Raw genomic sequence first — 8,578 nt, 5'->3', positions numbered from 1 at the left:
ATTCAAAAGGAGAAACCATCTAAAGAGATCTTACTGGAAGTCTATTAATCACATAGTTAGCTGCAGTTAAAGCTTCTACCCAAAATTTGTCAGGAACACCAGACTGAATTAAAAAGGCTCTTGTAATATCCAATAAATGTCTGTGTTTGGATTCTGCAACACCATTCTGCTCTGGTGTGTTGGGACATGTTAGTTCATGCCCAATACCATGCTCTAGAAGAAAATCACCCAATTCATTATTGACGAATTCTCCACCCCCATCAGTTCTTAACATTTTTATAGTTGTTGAGAACAAATTCTCAACAAAGGCTTTAAAATGTTTGAAGATAATCTTGAAATCTGATTTAGCAGAACAAAGATAGATCCAACAAAACTTTGTAAAATCATCCACTATATTAACATAAAATCTGTAACCAGGGACAGATATAATTGCAGGACCCCAGACATCTAAATGTAGTAATTGCCGAGGAGAAGTGCTAGCAGAAGTGAAAAGTGTGAAAGATAGCTTATGACTTCTAGCAAGCTTACAATCATTACAGAACAAAGGTTCATGAACAGACACATGTAAAGACAAAGCCCTACAAACTTTATTCATGGTCTGAAAAGAGGGATGACCTAATCGTTTATGCCATATATCAGAAGAAACTTTAATACAAGACAAAACAGTTGGAGGTGGTGAAATAATTGGTTGTACTTGACAATGCAGTGGATATAATCCTCCTTTACTCTTCCCCTTGAACAATGTCTTCTGAGAGAAAAGATCCTTTGCAACGTAATCAGAAGGTGTGAAGGTGAGTGAACAATTATTGTCACTAGTAAACTGATGGACATATATCAAATTCTGAGCACACTTAGGAACATGTAACACATTTTTCAAAGAAAAAGATTTATCTTGAAGAATTAAATTTGAATTACTAATGTGAGAAATTGCCATACCTTCACCATTGGCAGTGGCAATTTGAGCAGAACCATCATAAGAAATGGATGGATAATATTCATCCATATTGTGTGTGAGATGGTTGGTGGCACCAGAATCAATATAACAGGGATTCTCACCAAGAATATTAGCACTTGCAAGCATGGCAGATAAATTCTGTGGAGGATCACGGCCTTGATAAGCAAAATTCATGCGCTGAAAATATTCAATAGCAGTATGTCCAACTTTAGAGCAGATTTGACAGATGATTCGAGCGGTCGGTGCAGTTGTTCTAGGTGCAGATCCATCAGTAGAAGAGGATGGACGAAAAGTAGGAGTGAATGAAGAATGTGAACCACCTCTGAAAGATGAACTACCACGATCACGACCTCTAAAATTAGGATGAAAATATGGGCGAAAACATCTGAATTGACCTTGAGAAGTAGATGCTAAGAAAGCCTTAGATTCAGCATCATGTCTAAGAGCAGCATTACACTCAGATAATATAATATCCTCACTTAACAGTAAGCTATGTAATTCCCCAAAGGTAACAGGTGGAGAGCGAATTCGAATGGAAGTAGAAAAAGCATGATAATCTGGTCCAAGACCACCTAGAACTGTAACTAGAAGTTCATCATCTGAAATTATAGATCCACAAGCAGCTAATTGATTGGAGAGCTTCTCAATTTCAGAAATGTAGGTAGAAACTTTAGAGGATCCTAGACGCATATTCTGTAATTGAGTACGTAATTGAATCGTATGAGCAGAGGAAGAGGCACCAAACCTTTTATGGAGATTATCCCATAATTCCTTTGATGTAGAGCAAGTAGCGACATGAACGATAACAGAAGCAGAAATTGAAGAATTAAGGAGGAGAAGAACACACGTGTCTTCATCCTGCCAAGTAGAGAAATTATGATTCACAGTTGATGCAGATCTTGTACTAGAAGTAATAAATTGAGATGGACACGGATTAGTACCATCTACATAGCCAAGAACACGAAATTTTCGAAGAACCGGAGTAATTAACGATTTCCAGGTTAAGAAATTGTCATCTTGAAGCTTCAAAGGTATAATATTTGCAAGAGTATGAAGGGGTACAGATGTGATTGAAGATGAAGATGATTCAATCAGTCTGTGAAATTGAATAGGATCAGAAATTGAAATTGAAGAAGGTAAGAGTACAAGATTTGATTTTCAATCTAAAGAAATTGAAATTGAAAAATTTATTGTGATTGCGAAAGATGATCGAACCAAGAAACCAATTGAAGATTTGGTTTCAATCTGATATCATAGTTGTTTTGAGAAAGGTCACAGATGAATTCACTTATCTGAAAAGAAGAGTTACAATGTCTTTATAAAGCAGACAGAGTTAACGATAACTCAAGATTCTGTTAGACAGCTGTTGACAGCTCACTAGACAATACTGGTAGCCAATAATACAGACACAGGTGGACTCTATCAGTTACAGTTAGAATAACTAACTCAGATAAGCTGAGTGATTGTCTTAATGAGACATAAATGTCTGAAACAGAATCTGAATATCCTCAATTAAAAGCACTAGACGAAAGTATTTTCTTTTAGTCCATGGTCGAACTTCCATAACGTTGTTGCATCAATATCTTCACTAGATGGTATTTTTGATAACTAATTATGCACAAATAAGTATTGAACAGATCGAAGCACGGGTCATACCTAGTCAAGTAATGTGGAACACAAAACTAACCGTAAAACATCATATAAAGTGGAACAGAGGGGATATGTATTTAAATAAATAAATAAAACATCCGAAAATTCTCAAAATCAAGAATCACAAAAGTTCAAATAAGTCCATGAAATTAAAAAGCTGAGTTATTCTCCAACCATTGAAGAATTGTGCATAAAACACCAACTGAGAATAACTACCTAAGGCTAAGTTATTTTAGCTTGAATTCAAAACTGTTAGAGCATTGCTCGGTCGAACTCGCAAGCGTTGCTATCTCACGCATGTTTGTCAATGTTAGTGATCAAAACTATAAGTCTTGATTTCTAGTCTACTATAACTAAGTCTCGGACTAGGATAGAAAGTGTAGTTGAGCTCAAGGACTTCATGGCGATTCATCATACAAGAAGAAGAACTACTCAAGGAACCAGTGGAACTTCTCGACAAAAAGGTATTTGAAGACTTAAACTTATCTATCACTCAAAATTCTATCTATTCGATATCATACTTATTGAGACAAAAACTCGTATGCTATATATAGACTTTGATTATACACAATTGGTATTTCGAGCCGTGTATACCTCGCCTATCTATATCTCGAAATATGTGTTTGTAAGCTTTTCGCTTCGACCAAGTTTATCTTTACCTAGTGACGAAAGTCATGATATGTTTCAATCACTTTGAAAATTGCTTTGACAAAGAATGTTTCAATGATTGGAATGAGAGTTTAGATTACATAACCAATAGTGGACATAAGTATTGTTGTGGAAACACATTTATGTATATGTCCTATTCCTTGAACCAAAGTTTGCGAACTTTGTTGATCAAGAGAACCGGAAGAATGGCGTGAGCCAAGTCCGCGAACTCAGTCTGCGAACTGCCAAAGTTCTCAAACCTAAGAATTTCTGCTGGAGTTGACAAACTAGTGCGTGAAGCTAAGTCCGCGAACTCAGTCCGCGAACCGGCGAAGTTCTCATCCCGAGAATTTCTGCTGGCTGCCCGGTAAATTAAGTCTGCGAACTTAAGAAGGTTATATATCTAAAGATGATTTCTTAACGTAAACTTAAAAAGACTAAAGAATGCAGTTTGCAAACTGTGGCTATAAAAGTTCATGAACTGATTCGAGTGAATCAAATCATCTTTGCTTCAATTGTGTCTTGTGTAGTTGCATAAGAATTCGTTACAATTGAACAACTCTCTAACTAGTTCATTTGAGTCATGTGAACTAGTTATGGTGAAGAAGATCATGGTTGATATGAAATACTCATAAGTATAACCTTTTGGTTAACTATTATTGAACCAACAAGTGCATACGTTTGGGTACGGTTAACAAACCTAGAAACGTGCATTTCAATTCTGTGTAACAAGCTAAGTTTTCGATCTAACGGTTGGGAATTATTAGCTTGAATCTAAATCAGGTTTTCATCTATCGGTGGATATTGATTGCTTTGTTACCAAGGTAACTTAATGGCAAACCCTTATTTGAAAGACTATATAAGGAGACATCTAGCATCAATGAAAAACTAATCCCCACACCATACGTGTGATACTAGTTTGCATGCTAGATTCGGTTCTCCTTTAACCTTTTGTTTTCTTCTTCTAAAACCAGGTTAACGACTTAAAGACTTCATTGGGATTGTGAAGCCAGGCCGATACTACTTTATCGTAGTTGTGTGATCTGATCTTACATCTTCTATCGTACGAGTACAATCATATTGATTGGCTTGAGATTGATATGTCCGATAGGCAAAATATAAAAAGTAATCACAAACATCTTTGTCTCATCGTTTGTGATTCCGCAACATCTTGTTTCGCTACCATACGATTAATATTGTTTTGAGGTGATTGATAACTCTAGGCTGTTCTTCGGGAATATAAGACCGGATTATCAATTGGTTCATGTTCACCTTGATTACTATCAAAAGACGGAACAAAAACTTTTAGGGTTTATCTGTGGTAGACAGATAAATCCTTCGATAGACTTGTCTGTGTGAGACAGATTTGTTTGTCATCAAGTCTTCAACTTTGGGTCATAGCAACTCTTAGTTGTGGGTGAGATCAGCTAAGGGAATCAAGTGCGCAGTATCCTGCTGGGATCAGAGGCGTAGGGAGTACAACTGTACCTTGGATTAGTGAGAGACTGATTTGGGTTCAACTATAGTCCAGTCCGAAGTTAGCTTGGAGTAGGCTAGTGTCTGTAGCGGCTTAATATAGTGTGCGTTCAATCTGGACTAGGTCCCGGGGTTTTTCTGCATTTGCGGTTTCCTCGTTAACAAAATTTATGGTGTCTGTGTTATTTTAGTTTCCGCATTATATTGTTTTATCTTTATAATTGAAATAATACAGGTTGTGCGTTAGATCATCAATTAGAATAATCCAACCTTTGGTTGTTGATTGTCATTGATTGATCCTCAGATATTGGTCTTTGGTACCATTCGAGTTATTCTTTGTATTTGATTAGAACTCGTAGTTCCTGCTTGAGTAAATCAAATCAAGAGAGAGATATAAACTCGTTGATATACTTTTAATTGATTGAGTCTTGTTGATTCTCTTAAAAGTATATTCGAGTTTGTCCATACAGATTGCTAAGCAAAATATTGGGTGGTGTTGTTAGACCCCCGTTTTTTCAAAAACTATCTATAGTCTTGAAAGTTTATAAATAAAGGGACTTAAACAACTAGGAATTCTAATCCTTGACACTTTTATGTCCTAGTTTTATGCTAGAGTCTTCCTCTCCTCTATTAACCTAGACTTCCTCTGAGAAACAAAATTAGGTTCAGTGGCAGAGCCACTTTTAAGTTTAAGGGGGGCTATTTATTTTTTTTTATTTTTTTGATAAACTAGATGGACTAAACAATAAGAAATTTAGAAATCGGGGGGGGGGGGGGGGGGGGGGAGGGTTCTAAAAACTAGAGGATTAAATGTAAAAAAGTTAAGAAAACTAAGGGCTAAATATGGATTTTGGAAATTTTAGGAGGGGCTAGAGCCAAGGTTAGTCATCCCTTGGCTCCGCACCTGATTAGGTATACGACTTAAATACTTCACTTAGGGATTCATGAGAAGGGATTGACATTCTCACAAGAGTATTCTAGGCTAGCATTCATGATGTTGATCTTGAGAAATTGTTCTTTAGAACTACGATCATAAGAAAGGTATTGAAGTTGATAGGGAAGTACCGGGAAGTGTTCATACGCCCACACCTATGCCAACATAGAATAAAACATGTAAGAACCAATAATTTTGAATACCAACATTCCAGTCCGAAGCATGATAGTAGGCTAGTGTATGTAACGGTTTAATACAATTCAATGATGAAATCTGGACGATGTCCCAGGTTTGGTTTCCTCGTTAACAAAACTTCTGGTGTCTTATGTGTTTTCCGTTTCCGCATAATATTGATTATCTTTATAATATGAATAATTAGTACATATTCAATTCTAGTAGATGAGTCCTTATTATTTGTGATCAATTACGAGACTTGTTCTTGTAGAATTCATATCTTGAAAGATAAATAACAAGTTTCATATTTAGCAGAATTCAGATCCTGTTTTAGATTGATCTTGGATATTGATTTGTGAGATCATCCAAGAACTCTTCTACGCAATCAGATTCACAGACTTTATTTTCTAGATATATTGATTATGGAAGAGACAAGAAAAAACTCTATATACATGTTGTTCGAGGATCTTTAATTAGTTTTACGTGCAAAAGTCTTAGGTTTTGTCCATACAGGTTATAGGACGAAAAAGTTGGTGTTATATTGCTGGGTACCCTCTCCTTTTCACAGAAGGTACGGTTTGCCTTAGTTTATGGATGTTCAATTAGCTATACGACATATTTCAATTTATATTATCTTGTTTGTGTACATGTTTTACTGCGACTCTGCAATCTTAGTCCAACATAATTTTTCGTTCCGGAAAAATTTTATCTTGACATATTGGTTTTCTATATTCAAGATTTATTTTTCTTTCTAAAATTACAATGTTACAATGGGGAAGAAAATTACATTTGATATTTTTTTCTCTTCTTTGTCTCGGAAATCAGGTCCTATGCTCCCCTCATTTCTATTTTGAGTTATTTTGTAAAAGAGTCTTAGGTTTAGTGTGTAATTAGGGTCTGGGTCGTAAAACATGCAGTTGATGCATTAGGGTCAGCGACTGATTTTGACCATCTGATTTATTTCCAATAATGCCCTTATAAAATAACTAAATCACATCATATCCTAACCCCCATAATACTAAACCAACCTACGACCTATTCAGTGACATTTCATCGAATATATTTACTACATTCACAAAAGCACCTTCTTTCACCAAATTCAAAAGAAAATTGTCCGCGGTCTCCACTGTAGTTATGCACCAGATCAGGTCCATTATTTCAATTCATTCTTCTCTGCCGCAACAATAAATCAAAGTGATGGTAGGTTAGGATTTCTTTTGGAAAAACGTATACAGAGAATGAAGATTAAGTTCTTTTTTGAGTTGGTTGGGATGGAGGTGAATGTTTAAGTTGAGGGCTAGATAATGAGATTCTTAGAACCATTTTTTCCCTCTATCTTTCTGTCAAAAGAATCTAATTGAATTTAATTTATGGGTTTGTTTTCCTTTCTCTAAAATTTGATTTCGGCAGCTCTGTGTTGAATTAATTGAACCTAATCGAGTTAGATATTTGATGGAAGGAATTGTTGTGCTGGGAAGAAAAGAATTCAAAGGAGTTCCATCGATGATAATTTACTTATTAGCACCGAAGATGATGCAACTGACTGATCAAAAAAGAAAAAAGAAAAAAAAAGACGGAATTTCAATGGAGTGGGAAAAGATGGAAAGGACTAGAAAAATAAATACTTTGACAATATTCAAAAAAGGTTAACGCTAGTCAGGCATTTTTTGGCAAATAAAATAAAATATGTCAACTAACATATTTTTAACGGTGTTCGGTTAGTTCATGACGCTAATGCATCAACCACATGTTAAACGACTCAAACCCTAATTTGATAATAAAATTACGATCCTTTTTACAAAATATCTTTTCTATTTTTGTTTTCCTTTTTAATTACTAAAATCACCCAAGGGACGATTTGCCCTTACATAACTCCACCCTAGGAAGTAATCAAAAAACTAACAGGGGATTAGTCGTGGGAGAGTTCGATAGATTTTAATATATTTAGGTTTTCTCCTGTTAGTCCTGAGGGAGTTTGAGGGAGTCTCTCCAAATCTCCGTTAGTCGTGGGGGAGTTTATAGGAGTCTCCTAAACTCTCTAGAAAACACCTGTTAGTCGCTGGGGAGTTTAAAAAAAGCTCTTGAACTCCCTGTTAGTCATAAAACCCTACAATACTAGGGAGTTGGTTTCTTTGGGGAGTTCGAAGGAGTTTTTAGTGTATTTTGGTCTCACAACAAATCTCTCAAAAGAGTAGAGATTTGGGAAGGAGTTTGGTCCGTAGAAAACCATAGGAGAAAGAAGAGGAAACGTTTTTTCCAGGTATGTTTTTTTTCTTCTTTGATCTCCATGATTGTTTATAATAGTTTGATTTGTGTACTATTTTGATTGTTTTTCATATCTTTGATCTCCATGATTTTTTATTTTGATTGTGTGTATAGTTTTTTTTTTTGTGGGTACTCTTTCTCTGTCAAAACCCTAATTTGTGGTTCAAAAGATCTTGGTAAGAAATTGCATGATTTTATTATAATGATATCTTTAAATTCAACCGTTGGAATATGATGAAATTTAAGTATGTCTTAGTTTACCTTGTTATAGAAGTACAGTAAAATTTTCACGCGGATCAGGTCACGTTTGCTACTGCAAAGCTTGCACAATATATGACTATAGTCTGCTGAGTTTAAATCCCGAATAGGGGACTGATTCCTATTTATCTCATTCTACACTTATCGGACAAAGCTGAAATTTTAGTATGATGTTTGTATATATGAAGGTTACCTACTGTAGAAATTTCATGAAGTTC

The sequence above is a fragment of the Papaver somniferum genome, chromosome 1, assembly GCF_003573695.1.
Source record: "Papaver somniferum cultivar HN1 chromosome 1, ASM357369v1, whole genome shotgun sequence".
In the NCBI taxonomy this organism is placed as follows: Eukaryota; Viridiplantae; Streptophyta; class Magnoliopsida; order Ranunculales; family Papaveraceae; genus Papaver; species Papaver somniferum.
The sequence above is the reverse complement of the archived record's forward strand: the minus strand, read 5'-3'. Positions refer to the sequence as shown.